Here is a 21,115-nt window from a genome sequence, read left to right on the forward strand (position 1 = left end):
TTGTGAAATGGAACGTGGCAATATTGTCACGGGACCGTGAGGTGCACGAAGGTAGCAGACTGCAGGGCGAATATTAAACTGTTTATTTGGGGCTGAACTTGTGGCCATGTAAAAGAAAAGTTGAATTACAGCAAGACACTGGCACTGATAGCAGCGAGCAGAGCGTCGAGGGTCGATCAACTGACAAGCGGCGAAGCACGTCAGCATTTATACACGTGCCATTGAATATTCTAACGTTATCGCTACCAGCCACGTAGGTTCCAGAATAATCTGCAATGTTCGCTAAGTGGGTGTAATCTTAACAAAATAATGTACTGCAGTTCCGAAACTTCACGAACACTGCAGGCGCGGCTTGCGCGGAGAATTACTGACAGTGAAACAGAGCGATAACAAAACTTAAGGAGGGATTGTGGCATTGCCCCCCTCTGAAAAAGGCATCGTCGCGATGATGTAACAAAAGACCAAAGTACCATTATAAAGAAAATAAACAGTAAGTACAAGCATAAAGAATAGCAACAAAATACAGTCCCCCAGTTCGCGCATGAAATGGCTTGAGGCGCATGACATGGACGACTTCATGTCGAGCACGACACCATTGAGAGTTCGTAATACCGTCGGGAACAACCTCGTAGTCGAGTGGACCGAGAAGTCGAATTACACTGTACGGTCCGAAGTACCGTCACAGAAGTTTTTCACTGAACCCATGTCGGCATATCGGCATCTATACCCAGAAACGGTCCCCAGGATGGTACTCCACAAAGCTCCGTTGAAGATTGTAACGGCAGCTGTCAGTCGCCTAGTGATTCTTGATGAACAGGCGGATGAGTTGATGAGCTTTTTCTGCGCGCTGAAGATAGGGGCTGACGTCGAGGTTCTCTTTGTCAGCGATGTTTGGAAGCATAGCTTTGAGTGTCGTTGCTGGGCTCCTTCCATAATCAACCTGTACGGCGTCATCTGCGTCATTTCTTGGACAGCCGTATTGTACGCGAAGGTCACGTATGGCAGAGTTTCATCTCACGTCTTGTGCTCGACGTCGACCTAGATGGCCAGCATATTGGCGATGGTCTTATTAAGGTGCTCAATGAGGCCATTGGCCTGTGGATGGTAGGCGGTGGTTCGGCGGTGACCTGTCTGGCTGCACCTCAGGATCGCCTGAGTTAGGTCCACCGTAAAGGCCGTACCTCTACCAGTAACGAGGACCTGTGGAGCTCCGTGATGCAGGACGATGTTCTAGACAACCTTTGCTACCTTGGTGGCACTGCCTTTGGGCAAGACTGTTGTCTCGGCATAGCGCGTGAGGTAGTCGGTAGCTATGACAATCCATTTGTTCCCGGAATTCGACGTCGGGAACAGCTTCAGTATGTCCATGCCGATTTGTTGGAACGGCTGTTGAGATGGCTCCATGGACTGGAGAAGCCCGGCTGGCCTAGTCGGAGGTGTCTTTCGTCGTTGGCAGTCCCAGCATATCTTCACAAAACGAGTGACGTCAGTGAAAAATTGTGACCTGTAGTACTTCTCCTGTATTCTTGCGAGCATAAGAGAAACAACGAGGTATCCAGCCGTCGGGTAGTTGTGTAGAGCATCCAAAACTTCTGGACGTAATGCTGAAGGTACTACGACAAGGTAGTTGGCCCAAAGTGACGAGAAGTTTTTTTTGAGAACACCGTTCCACAAGAAAACGACTCAACTCCTCATTTAAATAATTTTGGAATAACGGCGGCCTTTCCCTCGAAGTATTCTACAAGGCTCTAGAGTTTCGGGTCAGCTTGTTGCCGCTCGGCGAAGTCGTTGGAAGTTATGGTTCCCAAGAAGCAGTCATCATCTGTGTCGTCCTTCGGTGGTGGTTCGACAGGGACACGAGACAGGCAGTCGGCATCTAAGTGTTTTCTTCCAGACTTGTAAATGATAGTAACGTCGAATTCCTGAAGTCTCAGGCTCCACTGTGCGAAACCACCTAAAGGGCCTTTCAAGTTAGGTAGCCAATACTAGGCGTAGTGGTCACTCACAACTTTGAAGGGCCTGCCGTAAAGGTAGGGGCGGAACTTCGGTGTAGCCCCGATAATTGCAAGGCACTCCTTTTCTGTTGTAGAATAGTTGGCCTCTGCCTGTGATAGCGACCGGCTAGCATAACTGATGACTCTTTCCAGTCCATTAGTCCTTTGCACCAGAACAGCACCAAGTCCTACACTGCTTGTGTCGGTATGTATTTCTGTCTTAGCGAATTCGTTGAAATGCATAAGTTGCGGAGGCATCTGCAGGCGTCGTCTCAGTTCCTGGAATTCTTCCTCCTGCGGCGTTTCCCACTTAAACTCCACGTCAGTCCTGGTAAGGTTAGTGAGTGGCTCTGCAATGCGGGCAAAGTTTTTGACGAACCGCCTGTAATAGGTGCACAGGCCGAGAAATCGACGCACGGCCTTCTTGTTGGTGGGCAGCGGGAAGGTGGTGATGGAAGCTGTTTTCTGCGGGTCAGGGCGAACGCCGCACTTGCTGATGACATGGCCCAGAAACAAGAGCTCCTCGTATGCGAAACGGCACTTTTCTGGCTTTAGAGTGAGTCCGGAGTTTTTGATTGCTTGCAGTACAGCTTCAAGGCACTGAAGGTGTTCGTCGAAGTTTGAGGAAAACACCACGACGTTGCCCAGGTACACAAGGCAAGTCTGCCACTTCAAGCCGGCCAGTACTGAATCTATAACGCGTTCGATAGTTGTGGGTGCTGAGCAAAGACCAAAGAATATGACCTTGAACTCGAACGAGCCATCATATGTTCTGAATGATGAGGGAATGGTGACTTGTTTTTTCCAGCACATTCAAGGAGTGCTTTCCTGGTGGCGTGTGCGGCGGCAGTGCTTTTTTTGTCGATAGCATTATCGACTTTGACCTGTGATTGATGACTCCACCGTGAAGGCCTAAGAAGTCCATACCAAGAGTGATGTCATTGGAGCAACGTTGTAGGATAACAAGTTGCAGGGTAAATCCGGTTGTTAATAGAGATTCTCTCTGTGCACATTCCTGCCGGCATTACTAAGTGACCTCACTGTCTGGATCTCAGGGCCTTTGCAGGTGGTCTCAGCTGGTCTCCAGCTGTCCCAAGTGACCTCCAGCTGTCTGGATCTCAGGTCTCAGGTGGTCTTCAGTTTCTTCAACTTTGCGGCCAACAGTCCACTGATGACGGAATGGTCGGCTTTGGTGTCGACGAGAGTTGTCACATTGTGGCTGTCGATAAGAACTTCGAGGTCGCTAGTTCGTCGCCTCGCGTTGCAGTTGCGTCGTGGAGTCAGAACCCAACTGGGACGGTTTGTACTGCTGCTTCGACGTTGCGTCATCAAGTCTTCTGGCCACGAATTTTCGACTTTGGGACTACATTGACCTTGCGGAGGGTTCTTGGAGTTTCGTCGCGGCGGTGGCGAAGAATCTTCAGTTGTTTGTCGTAAAGCAGCCGCACCTCCATCGGTTGCTGCCCTTAGTTTTCTGAATGAATGTGGGCGCTAGGCGACTGGCCCCGGATTGGGCCAGTGTACGGCTGGTAGTGCGTTGAGTTGTAGAGGCCAAGCGACGGCGAACAGTATAGAGATCATTCTTGCCACCGTGTTCGAGTGATGCAATCGGCAATGTCGGGAAGCCTTTCACCCAGCTGTGGGCGCCATGCGTTGACAGCAAATTCCTGGAGCCCCATCTGTCGGTATTGGCAGCTGCGGTAGATGTGGCCAGACTCCCCGCAGGGGTAGCATAGCGGGCAGTTGTCAGAGGATTGCCAAGTGTCCGTTTCCCGTGGTGCATAGTGCTGGCCGAGAGAAGAACGGTAGGGCATCGGTGGTGGTGGCAGCGGGACCTGGCAACGAAGTTCAGCGGAGCGGCTTCTCGGTGTGAGCGTGGAGGGGACGTAGCGTCGGGCTGCAGCAGCGTAGCTCATCGCTTGCGGCTGAGGCTGCGGTGATTCGGGAACTCCAAGTAATTGCCGGATTTCTTCGAGGAAAATGTCTGCAATCAAGTCCACCTGGGGCTGCAATGAAGGCAGCAGTTTCCAGAGCTCCTTCCGCACGATCTGTCGTATCATTTCACGCATGTCGTCGGAGCCGAGGGCGTAAAACACATTAAGATTCTTTTTCCACAGCATGCCTAGCTAATGACTTTATATAATGAATTTATAAAACAGAAAAATAAAAGGACCATGGCACCTTTTGAAAGGAGCTAGATAAATATGTCGTTTTGCAAGGAACATCAGGGCAATTACTGCTGTTGTGATCGGCCCTCGTGCCTTGGCCCTGCTGTGACACGTGAAAGGAATTTAGACTTTGCCGCGCTTCCTGAGGGTCCAATAAACGACAGCACAGTGAATTCTTCACGTCCGTCGGCTCGCCTCAAGCCCGCTGGGCCCACTGGGCCAACGAATTCCCTGGAAAAGGCTGTGTTGCTGTAGCTGACTGGACCCTCAGTAAGCACGGCAAAGTCAAAATCCTTCCACGCGTCCTAGCGGGGCCAAGACACGGGGGCCGATCACAACACAGCATTTAGTCTAATCTAAAGAATTCTACCAATGATCCACGATGGCACGTAAATGATCACAACACACATGCATGCACACACAAAAATACAAGAGAATGTAGACAAGGATCAGGATTAGCTGTGCATGAAAAGTCTGCCAGGTATGTTTTGGTAAAATTTCTAATTTAAATGGTTAAAATGCAGGGTTTATCCAGTTGAGATGAAGCTCACTTCTTAAGTTGCCATCTACAATAAGGCTTTAACGTTCGATTTTAGTCTGCAAGATAGCGAAGCCTTTCTCTTGGGGCATGCCAAATGCAAAGGCTGGTTTTCATTAACCACTCCTGGCTTCAGTATGCAATCAGACGTGCAATCCCAGGTCCTCGGGCACAGCAGTACTTTGAGATTTTCGGCACGTACCAAAAGATAGTGCAACAATTTGAGGTCTGCTTTCTAAACTGCACGAACAACTAACTGAAAACATTTAGTCAAGCTGCGTGCAACTCAGCAGACCTCCTGGGCTTCAGGCTCTGCGATAAGCAATGAATGCTTTGTTAACTGTTCCAATTATTAAAACAGAAATGTTTTTAAAGCAAAAGTTATCACTCAGAGCAAAAAAAAAAGGCCATATGAAACAGTGACAGTGTGCATTACCGAGAAAGGAGACCTTTGTTCGGTCAAGGCAATAAGTCAGCAAAAATAATTTTGAGTAGGATTGTTTGAGAATAGGCACTAGGACACTCATGATATTCATAGTGTGCGATACCAGTCAGTGCTCTCGCTCTGCCTCTTAAAACCTTAATGCCTATAACAAACCTATATCGACACGGACATGTCAGTTGGAGATGCGAATTTTGCCATTTCTGTCCACAACTGGCAAGGAATAGATGCATACACTGAGCCAATGATGAATTAAGCATGGTTGTTGCCTAATGTTCCTTCTCTTCTTATTGAAACATTTTGCTAAACACAATCACTTTTTTTAAGGGAGTCGAGTTTAATGAGATTGTAGACATGGGGCATTTCAGCAGAAGATACAACTGTTTTTTTTTTTACCTTTTTATGAATGTTTAACACAAAGAAATAACTCTTGCAGGCAATTTGTGTGGGTCATTCAATCGTTCATAAATATACCATGATAGCCAGTACAATAGTTAAATAATAATTTACATGGTAATAACAACTAATTGCTGTAAGTGCACCATAATTTTTTCCAGCACCTCTACTTGCTTTAAACTTGATCTCCAAAAACCTTAGGATCAATGAATGCAAGTTTCATGCTATAATGCATGCCTAAACATTCTTTTCTGAAGCTGACCTAACTGTATGTTTGAAATATTTACATTTATAAGTTCCCGTCCCCTTCAAGTGAACTTCCTGTAGCGACTGAGGCACTTTGTGTGTTCCCACTTTTCTTGTCAATTTTTTGTTTTTTCCAAGTGTTCTCTTTTTTTTTTTTTTTGAATGATCCTGTAGTGTTTAGATGTGTATTTTTTGTAAAGGTATTAGGTTGCGATGAGAAAGCTGGAACTGCCCACAATGGCTTAACCACAATACTATTACTAAAAGTGAGCAACCATAATTAAATAGTCCACTTCTCATCAATGATATCCAATAGCTCGTCTTAAATATTTCCACAGCAACCAGATAGAGTCTAGCCAATTTCTCATCAAGATTCTTCCAACACTGTGTTATATTAGACAGTTACACAAAATTAGAACAAATGTATTCTATGTCATGTGTCTGCCTGGTTTCTCGCTACATCATCTTAATGAGACACTAAAGAGAAAAGTGATTTTTCTCATATTAGTGAACTATACGCTCATGATACCGAAACCATGCTTGCTGCAAGGTGACAGTAAGCAACAGAACATGCAAAAATAAAATGCTGATGGCAACACCTTATAAGAAAATTTCCTCGCCAGCTGCCGTGACATCCCACATTTTTACACTGTCCACTAGGGCCTATGCAGTCCCTTAACATCTTGGGTTCAATGTCCCAAAACCACGACATGATTGTGAGCGACAACGTGGTGGAGAGCACTGTAAACTTTGACCATTTTTTTTTTATATATATATAACCATGCACCTATATTTAAGAGCACGAGCCTCAACATCTTCGCCTTCACAGGAAATGCAGCCGCTTCGGTTGGGATCAAGTAACACGGCCTTAGGTCAGCAGTCGAACATTATAACCATTAGACCACTGTGGCAAGTATTGTAGCTCTTCTTTGTAACTCAGCTTGAAAATTAAGTAGAATTTTTTCATGGCAAGTGTCAAAAAACTTCTTTGTACTGATACACAATCTTGAGATAAAAAAACAGTGCGAAAGGACTGAAGCGACAAGGACTGAAAAAGAAATAACAGTGCAGTGTCATCTCTTGTTCAGTCCTTTTCTATATTTTTGCGCTGTTTTTACATCACCAGCTCAAACCACCAACTAGCTCAACTTTCACATCTAATTTGTGAACAAAATACGAAAAAAACACTTTGAAATCTGAGACATTATTACCACAGCTGCTTTCAGCAGGCAACTTAAAAGTGAAAATTTTAAGATCGATTTGCTCGTCTCTCTTCTTTGGGGCGCTCTGCCAATTGAGCTAACCAGGAAGCGAGTGATTGACAGTATGACAGCAAATTTATTGACAATTTGAAGCACAAGGACACAAGTGTTGCAAATGAGTTCTGCCGAAACTCGAAAGGTGGCAGAAGGATTAAGAAAGGGAAAAAAGAAAAATGACCTGATTGTAGCACAAAGCCACAATGAAATCCATAGGGATTTCCTAGTGGCTTCATGCTAAAATCGGGTCATTTGTCTCCTTTCCCCTTTTTAACCTTTCCGCCACTTTGAGAGTTTCAGCATAACTCTTTTGCGATATTTGCTCATCCGTTAATAAACCCATAGTAGCGAAATTAACAACGCTAAACTTTTAAAGGGGCCCTGCAGCCCTTTTTGAGCATGGTCAGAAAACGGTGCCGATCGGTAATAGCGGCTCCCGACAAAACGAGAGCCATATGTTATAGCGCAGCACACGGCCTGTAATTCATAGTAAATTATCAAAGTCAGCTAAAAATGCCTTTCTCTTCTCTCAACAAATCACAGAAGACGCTCAAAAAGCAGTCGTAAAAAGCCTATCTATCAGCCATTGGCTGATTTGAACATGGCACGCTCAGTCGTTACAGAGATCACCGCGGGAGGCCGCGACTTGTCCACACGTGTGCGCACTATCCCACTGAAAGAGCTGCACATTCAAAGAAAAAAAAAAGAGAAAAGTCCTCAAAATCACGAGGCGTGCGTAACATTTTTCTTTGCCCCTGCCATCCTCCATGCTTAGCTTCCAGCACTTTCCTCGGGACGAGACAAGAGAAAATGCAAGTGCAGCATGTGACAACTCTTTGTAACTCCACCCGCAGTGGACGTATTCTTAAATTTCCGCGGCGTTGAATTCATGAGCCAATAAGCTCTTCCAGTGAATTCATTCTATGGTTACTTAAAAGTGTTTTAGGACCCATTTAAAGGGCCACTCACTAGGTTTGACAATTTTGATCTGACAAGCGCAATGCGTAGACGAGGCTTTCATGATCACGTCTGCCAAATGAGGGCGTGACGTGCGCGTATAAATGGTCCTACGTACACGGCAATGCAATGACGTTGGTCCTCCACGTAGACGACTCTGTTCTGACGTTGCAGACAGTGGCACGTGATATGGCGAAAATTATTTAACACGGCATGCGTAGTTTATATAATTTGTTGCTTGAAAATATCAATATTACTCTACATAAATAATGAGATGCAATAAGAGAATATGAGCGTCTTTTATCCATTTTTCTCCCACAAATTGCAACAAGATGCGGGCTAATGTGTCAGAGTTTTGCATGCGTTCGCGTCCCCGCGGTCAGCGCATTGAGCAGACGACCGCCGTGGAACGCTCCTACGCGTTCACGCACTCATTGTGCTCATCTATTCTACCACGTCTAAGCCAGCGTTTCCAAACGATCCTGCAGAAACAGGCAGGAGACCACAAATTAATGCTGGTCAACAAAGCAACGCTGCTCGCGTGCTCGGGGGTTGGACTTGTTTGGGCTCGTCATGCGCACGTCACCTCTTGGTCAGATGCCGGAGAGGGTGGGGAAGAGATTTGGCTTGCGAAGGCTAAGCGGAGGAGCAGCAACGGTTTCGAGCTCGCCTCCTCTCATCCTCATTTCGCGCCACGTCAAAAAACGAGTTTTCTTCTGCTCGTGATGAACCAATTCAAAAAATTTTTGTGGCAAATTGTTTCTCATCAGACACCCATTAACTTCCACTGTCTAACTAAAATTTGGTATGGGGCCTGGTGAGTAGCCCTTTAAAAGTGTTTCAGTAGACACTTATTGTTTCACTTCAGTGTCCCTTTAATATGTGCTAAATCGTTACATAAACATGCTCCAATGAAAATACCAGAAAACCCAAATGTATATTACTGTGTACAGAGGAAAGCACAATAAAAAAAATGACTTCAATTCACTACAGCTGTGTAAGCAAAGATGATTAAAATGAAGGATTCATTTGATAAAGCCAGCAAAAAATTTAATACGAAGCAGTGAACATAGGACCAAATTTAAGTAAATGATTAGTAGTATCAATGATTGAAATGTGGAGTTTAACATCCCAAAACCACCATATGATTATGAGAGACGCCGTAGTGGAGGGCTCTGAAAATTTAGACCACCTGGGGTTCTTTAACGTGCACCCAAATCTGAGCACACGGGCCTACAGCACTTTCGCCTCTATCGAAAATGCAGCCGCCGCAGCCGGGATTCGATCCCGCGACTTGCGGGTCAGCAGACGAGTACCTTAGCCACTAGACCATTGCGGCGAGAAGAGTAGCAGTATCAAAGAATGTTACTTTTTAAGTATTTCTAATCCCTTTCATTAATAATACCCAATGCCAGTAATCAAAGCATATGCAAGAGTCGGTATATGTAGCCCAGCAAGCTATCCCTTAGCAAATGAATACCCTTCAAAATACTGTTAAGAGCCATGGAAGTCTGCTGGAACCATGAAAAAGAACATTTTGTGGGCAACATTGGCCAACAAAATTTCCTCCTACTTGGCACATTAAGTCTGTGGTGAACTTGAGGGAAATGTGCATTATTTTCACCGATTAAAAGCTTCGTATTGCCTAGTAGATGCTATGAAAATTTATGAAATCACCACCAACATTTTCTTTTTGCCCGTTTACTTGCTCACCAAACATCTTTTCGTGGTAAGGTTGTTGTTTTCGGTATTGTGAGATTATAATATGCTGATACACAGATAACTGTCTTTCTATTTATTTCACTTTCAAGATTACACATTCTCTCATGGACACAGAAGTTACACTGCAACCTTTTGACAGAGACACAAGGAGTAAAAATGCTCATCTGGAATGTAGACTTGTGTACAAAACGAAGACTTCGTTGGGAAAATAAATCCCAAGCTGCCCACAGTGTCTCCATATTAATTAACTACACATTTTTGCAATTAAGTGCTCCTAATTAAACTTGATCTATATCTCACTGTCCAAATGTGAAGCCGCAGAATAGCTCCCCTCTGTTTCATGACATCAGCAAGATTTTTGAAAAATCTTTATCCAGATTTATCATTGTACACACAATCTCTACCTTTTTCATTCTTCGTGAAGCACTAACTTCAAAATGAAAAATCTTGCTCAAAATCTGCAGAACATACATGATCAATTGGGAAATTTATATTCTTTTGAGAAATTTGGCAGAATAGTTTCTGCGAAAATAACGGTATATATATGTACGTTTGATGCCACTTTACAAAAACAGTTTCCAACGTTTTATAAAAGTGTTTCATAAAAATTTCACTAAATGTATTACAAAAGTTATAGAAACAGTTTTATAACCACTGTTTTATAGTGCTGTTAAATTTTCAATATTTTTAGGCATTCAATGCACTGCAGAACTTGGTATTTTCTATAATGATAGTTGCTGTGCTTTTATGCAAAGCTTACACGAAGGCAACCTGTGTCGGGCATACATCAGTCTATGTGGTTTGCACAGTACAGTACTTAGCTGATCGTAAAGAGGACAATGGTTGATGCTGTTTTTCCCGATAAACCTTCTGCTGCGATAAACATAGAAACACTGCTTATGTCCAAGTGTACCAGTGTAATAGCTGCCCAATTAGGACTAACACTTATGGGGGTGCGCGGCGGCTGAGAGCATTCGTGGAAGACTACCACGATCGTGGGTGGCTCATATCATGTAAGCAACAGCCATTGGCAGTTGCGGCCGGGCATCGGCGGAGTAAAGATGGCTGGTACTCTGTCACAATGTCTTCCCTGAGGGGTTTCAGGTTAGACGCAGCACCGAAATTCCCACACATCATAAGCCAAAATGAAGCCCACAAATGGCTCGTCAAAGAGAATCGAATAATAACGGCAGAAAAAAATTTTGTCTGTGTTGCAAGTGGATTACTAGGTTCTGTTTAGTAAATTGACCAAATGCAACACATTAAAGACATTTTGAGGCGAAGTTTTAGAGGTGCTCACTTAGGCCACTGCAGCGGATAGTGAGCGGTAATCAAGGCATGTGCTAATTCAGTTTCCTGTCCACGATACATGTCATAGCGAAGTGAAAACTTAAAATAGCTCATTCTATATTTCAGTAGACTGCACGATCAGTAAGAGTGGTGGCAATGGTGGCTATTTTTAATTATGGGTGTTTTAATCACGATGAAAAAGTAATCCACATTTGTACCATTGCCCTACGAAGAGTTAAGGCGCAGAATAACCGGACCATTATCGAGTCTTAAGCTAGCTACTGCTAGCAATGCATGGCAATCAGTAGCGCTGCCAAAACCGTAGTAAGACAAATCTAGGAATCACGAGAGCACATCATTTTCAGCATTATGAATAAATGCGTGGACAAGAGCCACCACTCAGCTTTCTTAAGAGTATTGAATGCAATAAAAAGCAAATAGGCTCTCAGGTTATCACTGAATGCATTGAAGTATCAACAATTACAAACACATGACATCTAACTCACTATTTATTCAGGGCACTGATTACATTTACATAATTATTTTGCAACACTGTGCTTAAGCAACTTGTCACAATAAATTATTCAGGGCACTGATTACACTTACATAATTATTTTGCAACACTGTGCTTAAGCAACTTGTCACAATAAAGAAGCACTCATATTGAAAAATACTGCTATGTTACATAATCAAAGAGCTCAAAAACACAATCATTAAGAAACACACATAGTACAAAAATATTCAGATCACGCAAGAGCACAAAAAATTTCTAAAGGGGCCCTCAATACGTTTTAAGCCAGACATTTATTTGCAGGTAATACAGACTGTCAAGCAGATATGCATTAAGCATGCGAAAGAACATTAATATCAATTACAGGAATCATATTATAAAGCACGACATTGTATTGAAGGCAAAGTGAAAAATGACACCAAGCCCAATGCAAGACAATACAAGAGCACGATAACTAACTAGACCACACGTGACCTGGTGCAATTATTACCGAAAACCTGAAGCAAAGAAAAAGTGTTTACACAAACATGGCACAATGTGCTTCTGATTACTATAACTCCAAATTGATTTGGCTCTGAACTTAGTTTGTTCAATAGAAAAGCGTAGTGCTAGTCTGAAGAGAACATTACTTTTGTTCAATTAGGAAGCCAGCAAAATGTTTTGTGATCAAGTGTCCTTATGTGCTTCTTGGCAAAAACTACATGTAAAGAAGAAAGCAATATGAAAGAAATAAAAGCATACAAGACACGTATCGCTCTAGAAAATTATTTTACAGACGAGTCTACAAACAAAAAACAATCTTAGCGACATAATGATACTGGTGTCTGCAATTGTGGTCCTGATTGTTCACGGTCGTCTTAAGAACATTTAATAACTGTTGGGATTTTACAAGCTGGCTGACACAATTGTGTGATTACTAGGCAACATTACTGAAGCACTCAGCTTAAGATTTAACCACCTAGGGATTTTAAATACGACCCGAGTCTAAGTATACTGACAATGCTGCACTTAGCCCCCCCCCCCCCCCTTTGAAATACAGCTGCCACAGTCAGGATTCAGTCCTGTGATGTCACTTACAGAGTTATTCCCAGCGTCTTCATAGAATATTTAGCACTGTCAGGGTCTTGTAAAAACCAACTCAGACTTGGACGAACACACCTTAAAAAAAAATCACATCATATTCACAGAGTTAATGATGATGAGTTGGGCGAAGCGTCTGTCTGTGTGTCTGTGTTTGTCTGTCTGTCGATCTGTTTGCCTGTCTATTTCTCTGTCTGTCTATCTGTTTGTATGATACTGCCGATTGTGCCTGCAAAGGACACGGTTAGACTAACAGGACCTCGCCCCTAAAGGAGAAGCTAACAGAACTCTCACTGAACGGTTAACTTACATTTGTGCCTGCGCAAGTGCTTGTCGAGGCTGCTTTTCGAGACAAACGTTTGTGGACATAATGGGCAATTAAGCGGTCGTTCACCTGTGTGCAAGAGCAAATGCTCAGTCAAAGTAGATTTTCGAGAGAAGCTCTGAGAACACATGTGGCACTTGTGTGGTCGCTCGCCTTTGTGGGCACGCAGATGGCGTACCAAATGGGATTTGACTGAGAAGCTCTGAGGGCAGAGGTGGCACTTATGTGGCCTCTCGCCTCTGTGCGCCCGTAGGTGATCTACCAAATGGGATTTGACTATGAAGCTCTGAGGGCACAGGTGGCACTTGTGTGGCCTCTCCCTTTTGCTGGCGCTGCTCACGTGATATACCAAATGGGCTTTCCGTGTGAAGCTCCGAGGACACAACTGATACTGATATGGCCGCTCGCCTGTGTGAATCCTGATGTGATCTTTCATGTGAGACACGTTGTCAGTCTCGTAGTTACAGGAGTTGCACCGGTGGCGGCGCCCATGCTGCGACTTCGCACCGTCCCCTCTTGCTAGAAGTGTGGACCACCCCGGTCCTGCACAAGAAAAATAAGAAAGATAAATTTTGAATCCCTTTCAACAGCACAGCTCTAAGTCTTTCCTTGTGCCAGTTCCTGTGACCAGCTCCACAGAAAGCGGATATGAGGCAAGCAGCTCCCCGAGCATAGTACAGCCAAGAATAGGGATAGGAAAAGGAAGTGAGAGCGAGGAGAGTGCTGTTAGGGTGAGGAGCAGGGCAAAGATGTGATAGGGTAAACTGCACCTGGACACGGCACCAGTGCTTCTGTGCAAGCACTGAATCACTTTCCTTCCACTCCTCGTGCTATTATTATCGGCCATAACCTTCGGCGTGACATGTGTTCCTTCGTCAACCTCGGCATTGGAACACCCTGTTGTGCCACAGACATGTTCCTCGTTCGGGAGCACGCCTCACAAGATCGAGCCCTGTTTCGACGAACTGTCTCCCCCCCCTCCCAGCGCCGCCTTCTGTGCAGGAGAACCGTGCAGTCCGGGGATAACGTCGTTTCCTCCGCCGAACCACTTTGCAGTTCCGGGTATGGCTACGTCTCCCCCTCCGAGCCCGAGAACTGGTCTGAGAGAATGGACCAAAGACGCTATTTAAGGCCGAGCCGGCCCCATGTTAGGAGATTTTTGCCCCAGCCGACGTTGTCGTGCTGGCCGGCTTTGTACAAACGACAACCTGCTACAGTAAACGCTCCTTTTGTTGCTGTTTTCCAAACGGATTGCCTCCCTGTTTCACCTTCGGGCTAAGGCTTCATCGAAGTCCGCTCGACGGCACGCCTCTCTTCGCCACCGCTACCATCGCGACAGAGCAAATTCATAACAACCCTCATGTTGGCGCAGCTGACGCGGTACTCTTTTTGCCACGTGATATCACGCCCATGCTGCCCCTGCTAGTTCCTGACGGACTCGTCTTCATCCAACCATCCAGATCAATAACATCACCTTCAACCAAGTATTTATGAAGCCAGCACATCTTGAACCAATTCAGAGGTCAAGGCAACAGTGCTTCTGTACCAGCACTGAATGAATCACTTTCCTTTTGCAATGCAGGGGCGTACAAACATTTCTTTATACGCAAAAGAAGTAACAATGCCTGCTTATTGCTAGTTCCATGTCCACGGGTGTTAAGTGAAGTTTCTTATGAGTGCTTTTTTATGCCCTTTTTACTGTTATACTCCAGTGACGTTGAGAGCAACGCCGGGTCCCCTATGAAGTGTTTGGACACGCTCGGTGACACAGCACCTTTACCCTCCAATCCCGCTAAACGTATAAAAGTCATCCTTCAAATGCTTAAAAATGTTCACACCCGTTCACTGAAAAGTTCAAGAGTGCAGACTGAATTAGTGGCTGATGTCGAAACAATTAAACCTGGGCATAAATCTATTGAATCCAAAATCACTGCTATTCAGAATCACCTCGAGGTACTGGAGTAAATTTATAAAAACGCCAGGTCTGCGCGGTAGGCGCAGTCACAGCGAAAGCTCGAAGAGCAACTTTTCAGAGCCTTTTCAAGACACTCATTGGGGAACTACTGCAAGCACACTTGCTTGGTACGAACTAGGGCATTAATAATAAACTTTTGGGTAGTAGGCCGGCATTCGCTATATTTTTCGTCATTCTTCTGAGAAGCGCAGTATCCGCTAAACTATTGCTAGAAATTTTGTGCCAATTGTCCATGCAGTGGTTGATTACGATGATGAATTATGGCTGAAGAGGGTATGCGCCACAGTTAATAGGGAAACAAGAACAAGCTTTCATAATGAGTTGGAGCATTGGTCGGCCCACTCGTTACGCTAATCGAATTATGCAATGACTGGTTCTTTCGCTGTTGTAAAACGCTTTATAAGTCGTATTAACGTGATTACTTTCCTGACATCAAGCCTGCCTAAGACAAGTTTGTCAAGTTACAAGCACCGGCGTAACTCAGTGGTATAATATTGGGCTGGCACACAGCGGACCCGGGTTCAAGCCTCACTGTGTCATTGGTGCAAGGTTTTTTTTTTTTTTTATTTCGCCCGACGTGGTTACGGACACCGGCGACGGAATACATGCAACTGCGCGTGACCTGAGTTGTGATCTTATAACAGCTTTTGCTGTAAAAGCTAGAAGAAGTTAGCCAGGCAGTTCTCAGTATCCATACTCAGATGAACTTTCCGCACAGGTCTCCCCAATGCAAACACGCATACAGTATCACGATGACAGACTAAGACGCAACAACTTAATATGGTATTCTGGATAAGGAGGAAACCTGGCAAAAGACAAAAGAAAAAGTTCTTTCCCCTCTCATCTGCCACCTTTCTTCTCCCCTTATTTCTGATGCTATTAAATGTGCACACCGTCTGGGTGCCTTCCGCCAGGACAAGTGTGGACCAGTCATTGTTAAATTGCTATCCTATAAAACAAAAGATGCATTATTTGCGACAAGTATAAATCTGAAGAAAGATAACATTACTGTCACAGAGGCTTTCTTACCTGTTACTTATGCAGCCCGAAAAAAAAAAAAAAACTTGATTTTCCCAATAGTCAACCAGGGCCCCCAAACATAAATTGAGGTACAACAAGCTAAATTTAAACCAGAAATGCTACATGTATGATCCAAATACCGACGCAGTCATCCAGACTCACCAGCGTAATACACCAACACATTCCCCTTCTGCGACTTTCAGGGCATAGGATTGTGCCAGGGGCAGTGGTGATGCGCCTCAAGCTTCTGTATCGTTCCTTTTATTCAATATCAGAAGCGTTCTTAATAAGTACCACTCCCTATCATCAGCTATCGACTCGTGTTCCGCTAAAATTGTCCCATTGACAGAAACTTGGCAAACGCGCATGTACGCGACATTGAAATATTTCTAAATGCTGATCGTATCTCTTTTTTCCTCTGTGACCCCAGCACACAGAAAGGCGGTGGCGTACTTTTGGGTATTTGCAACGATATCCCATCATCTCTTCACGTTCAAACTAACCTAGAAATGGTATGGGCTGTGATAACGCCTAGCCGCCAGAATGTAGTTATTGGAGTGTGTTACCACCCATCGTCATGTGCATTCAGTGGTGACCTTCAAGATGCTACAAACATTTTTACTACACCTTTTTCCACATCTCCTCTGCTGTTCTTAGATGGCTTCAATTTTCCTAACATAGATTGGAATTCCCATTCTGCTTAAATTTTTCCACTCTCGTCGCAAGCTCGTGATTTCTTAAATGTCTGCTCGGTATCCTCATTACAGCAAATGTGTACACAACCAACAAGAATAGCTGCACATGTTTCAAACACACTACACTTAATACTTACAAACAGTTTGAATATCATTTCGCCCATAACTTCCCTTCCAGGCCTTAGCGTTCTTTTGCTCCTATATTTTGACATTAAATAATTTGCCCCTCCGAGAACAAACAAAAAGAAAAAAATGATATGCAACTATAACAGGGGTAACTTTGATGCCATCAACCAAGAATTCGCTAAGTTCACCGATCATTTTCTTGATGCTTTTGGCGATAAGAGTGTCGATAAGTGTGAAAAATTGGTAAGGTTATTCCAATTTACAAATCTGCCAGCAAAAGATCTCCTCTTAACTATCGCACCATTTCTTTAACTAGCACATGATATTCACCAACCTTGTCATTTTTATTGAATAAAACTGGTTTTTCTCTTCAGCACAACATGAATTTAGAAAACATTATTCATGTGGGACTCAGCTCACATCATTTACTCATGCTCTACATCAAGTTCTCTACCGATCGTCAATCATCGATTGCATATATTTAGATTGTTGTAAGGCATCTGACAAGTATGTCATAAATTACTGCTGCTTCAACTAAACAATCTCAATATTCATAATAATTTACTGAAATAGATTGAATGTTTCCTGCTAAACCACTCACAATTTTTTTCCTTTAATGGCTCTAACTCCACATTTACAAATGTTTATTCAGGCGTTCCTCGAGGCACAGTCCTTGGGCCTTTATTAGTTTGAATCTATATTTATGACCTTTCTTCTGTTGTAAGCTCTAACATTTTTCTATTCCCAGACGACTGTGTCATTTTCAGAGAAATAATGAATACTTACGATTCTCCCTAACTTCTTACTAATCTTGGTACAGTTGCTAATTGATGTAACAAATAATTAATTCAGCTAAATAGTAATAAGTGTAAAGTCATGCACGTTTCTAGAAAATCTTCCTGCCCACCACTTTACTACATTGATAACATTAATTTAGAATCACTAACTTCATATAAGTACCTCGGCGTGTACATCACAGCAAACCTCAACTGGTCTACTCACATTGTGCACTTAATTAACAAAACTAACCGCATGTTAGGTTACCGTCATCTAAATTTTTATCATGTTCCTCCTTCCTTGACACTCCTACTCTATAAAACACTAATTCGATCGAAACTGGAGTATGCTCCACCGGTCTGGGATCCCACCCAAGCTTATCTACTTTCTACTCTCGAAATGGTTCAGAATTACTTCGCACGTTTCATTCACTCTATTTACAGCTGCACCGCCAGTATAATTTCTATGAAATCAGACGTTTCCCTCCCGTCATTATCGCCGCGCAGGAAAGTGTCACGCATTGCCTTGTTGCATAAAAATGTATCATAACCCTGCACTACGTGATCGCCTCATCCCTGCATTATTTTATGTATCCCATCGCACAGACCATCGTCATAAAGTCGGATTCACTTCATGTAATACTGCGCACTTTTATCATTCATTTCTGCTACGAACCTCTCATGATTGGAATGGCCTTCCCGTGGATGTTGTCAACACTTTCCATGATGAACAGTTCCGCAACTCCGTAGCTAATATTGTATACTCAGGCTTTTTTTAAACTCACTATAATTTCACATTTTGCGCTTGTTACATGTGTTTTGTTTTACTTTTTGTTTTATTATACTTCTTTTGTCCTTTTCTTTTTTGCTTTCTTTTGTGTGTCAAAGTGTTGCTAGCACTCCCCCTCTGTAATGCCTCTGGCCCTCAAGGGTATAATAAAATGAAATTAAATAACCATGTACAGCCACAGCCCGGCTTGAGAGCACCTGTACGCTCGCTTCTTATGGCCTTCGCATCAGGTGTAGTACATGCCTCTCGCTGCTGCTTCGAGGGGGGCACTGAGACACTGAGCTTCCTCCGACACTGAGCCTAATCGTTGAAGACGCACAAATGGTTTATGGTGACAAGGCTGTGCGGAAAGGAGCGCACGCAGGTGCAGTCTAGCCCGGCCATGGTAAAGCGTAACATTGCAAACAAAGGGGGAGTCAGAACTATTCAAGGGTTCAGAAAGTAGGAAAAGGCAATAGAGAAAGAAGTGGATGTAGAAAACAATAATGGAAGAAAGAAACAAGAAAAAAGAAGACAAATGACTCCAATTCGTGTTCCCCAGGTGGTGGCGCTTGCTGGCCAGCTCCACTGTTTACTCAAATTGCACAGGCGTGAAAATGACTTCAATTTTTTACGGAAGAAACATATTGAAGTAAAATTACCTTACTCGTTATTATAAACAAGAACGCCTTTGTTACAAATTTTAAGAATTCGTTGAGTACAAACATGGTTACAAGAATTTGCCGCATGCTTTAAGTGCTTTCTCTTGCATTTAGCAAGTGAGCTTGAAAATTATGCATGAGGGGATGAGAGGAGGGCAAGTGCTTCCATCAGTGCTCATCATTACCTTAAACACTTTTTACTTTTTTTTTTTTTCTTCAGACACGATTTATGTTTCACTGCTATTCTGGGCATATGCAGGCACATTGCGCCATCCTGTGGTGACTTCTCCAAATATGCAGCTCACTGGGCTTAAATCATCCAATGCCGTGAACTTTTTGTGAATGTTTATTCATTCCAGCTTATGGCATCATTCGTCAGGAGACGATGGAGCGATTTCTAGATTACTGAGAATTGTGAATTCCATACCGGACGCTGCGCTATAATTTTTGAATCTCATGTTCTCAAGAGCTTTGACTATCAATTCTTAGCATTTTCTGAACATGCTAAAGAAGTGTTGCAGGGCCATTTACAGTAATAATTACACAGCACATTTCAACTCTGACCTCATTACCCAAAGGAAGTTGAGTCAATTTTACATACATTCTCCTTACAATACATTACCATTATTAGGGCATACATTTTCATTACAGAAAACTATTACCTATAATTTGAATCTGTGTACACCACGTCACATCCCTGCTCAGTTTCTCAATAAGAATAAACTTAAAGTGGCAAAAATACCCAACTAAATGTTCCCTATCCCGAAAAATACTATAAAACTCAATTCAATCTACAAGTGCAGTCTAAGCAATGAGGCTGGAAAAAAAAAAAAGCAGCATGTTTGTCTGATATCAATGCCAAAAAATAGGATATTAAGCAAACAAGAAGCAAAATAAGAAAATAAACAAATTCAACTATGTACCTATAAAAGAAGCTTATCCTAAATTTCTCTTTTTGTAATCACCTGATACAGTAGTACTAAACTACTGTAATTACAGCCCATGCAAGTATCAGTATTTTCACCATACTAAGCGTGCCTATAACAAACAAAAAACATCAAACTGCCACAAACATCCATGCGTGAATCTAGTAGATCTTATGAATTGTGCAAACAAGTGAGCTTAAAAAAACAAAGATCAATCCCATGACAGTTCATATAAAATGCATAGACAACTGAGACAAAACAAGAGTCACCAGAAAATTGAGAAAATGACCCAATTACAATCAAAATGCAATGGCAGTTCAAGCATCATCTAAACCTTGTAAAATACAGATATTAACACAATGTTTGAAGTGTAATGTTGCTCATCCAACAGAGCTCTCAGAGTCCTTCCACATCTTGTGACGGGAACCTACAAAGATAAAAATAAAACAATGTATTACAAACAATAGACTAAGACATCAGCAGTTTTCAGCTCCCAAAATATTGCTATTTACAAAGCAGTTTTGAAATTCATTTTCAAAGTCCGAGCAGACTACATTTTTACAAATTGTGTTTCTATTGCAAAGTATTTCCTAACCAACTAACGCCCAATAAAACTGAGTAAAATGAAATTGCTATATGTGGCATATTCAGTCAAACATTACATGACTAGCAAGAGTAGTTTGCTATCAGGCATATCGCTTTTACAAACCTTGAACAAACAGCTATGATCAACTGCCAGACGCTCCAGCAGGGTTGCATACAGTAGGGTGATTGCCCTACTTGGGTACTTTAGGAATTTTTCAGCCAGCATAGGATAGCAGAGTGGGAACATAGGACAATTTCAACTATTCGCTCATCCCTGATCAGTCAGAAATGCAGAAGATCCGCACGACCTATACAAAGGTTACATTCCTAGAGAGATCCGAAGGAGAACTGTCGCAATTCGAATATCACCAGCCCAAAAGATGGAACATATTGTGTCAAACATCATTGTGCGACGTTTGTACGCTAGTTCTCTTTCTAGAGACACCTGTTTTTTTCCTCTCAGTTGTCTTCCATCTTTTCATTGTGTGGAGAGGCTTTTAAATTTTGTGACGGTAGAAGGCTTTAGTTACGAAGAAGAAAGCATTATTCACCCCATCCTACTGAATAGTGATAGTCTGTATCAATGCAACTGTTGCAGAAAATCATCGTGACATAAGCGGGATTCACACAAGGGAGAAATCCCCGGAGGAGAG

The 21,115-nt window shown here is 43.1% G+C and overlaps 1 pseudogene; it reads right to left on the reverse strand.

Annotated features, from left to right (window-relative positions):
- LOC119165681 (uncharacterized) overlaps positions 1 to 21,115 on the reverse strand; it is a 108,271-nt pseudogene that overhangs the window by 14,231 nt on the left and 72,925 nt on the right.

The sequence above is a fragment of the Rhipicephalus microplus genome, chromosome 8, assembly GCF_043290135.1.
Source record: "Rhipicephalus microplus isolate Deutch F79 chromosome 8, USDA_Rmic, whole genome shotgun sequence".
Classification (NCBI taxonomy): Eukaryota; Metazoa; Arthropoda; class Arachnida; order Ixodida; family Ixodidae; genus Rhipicephalus; species Rhipicephalus microplus.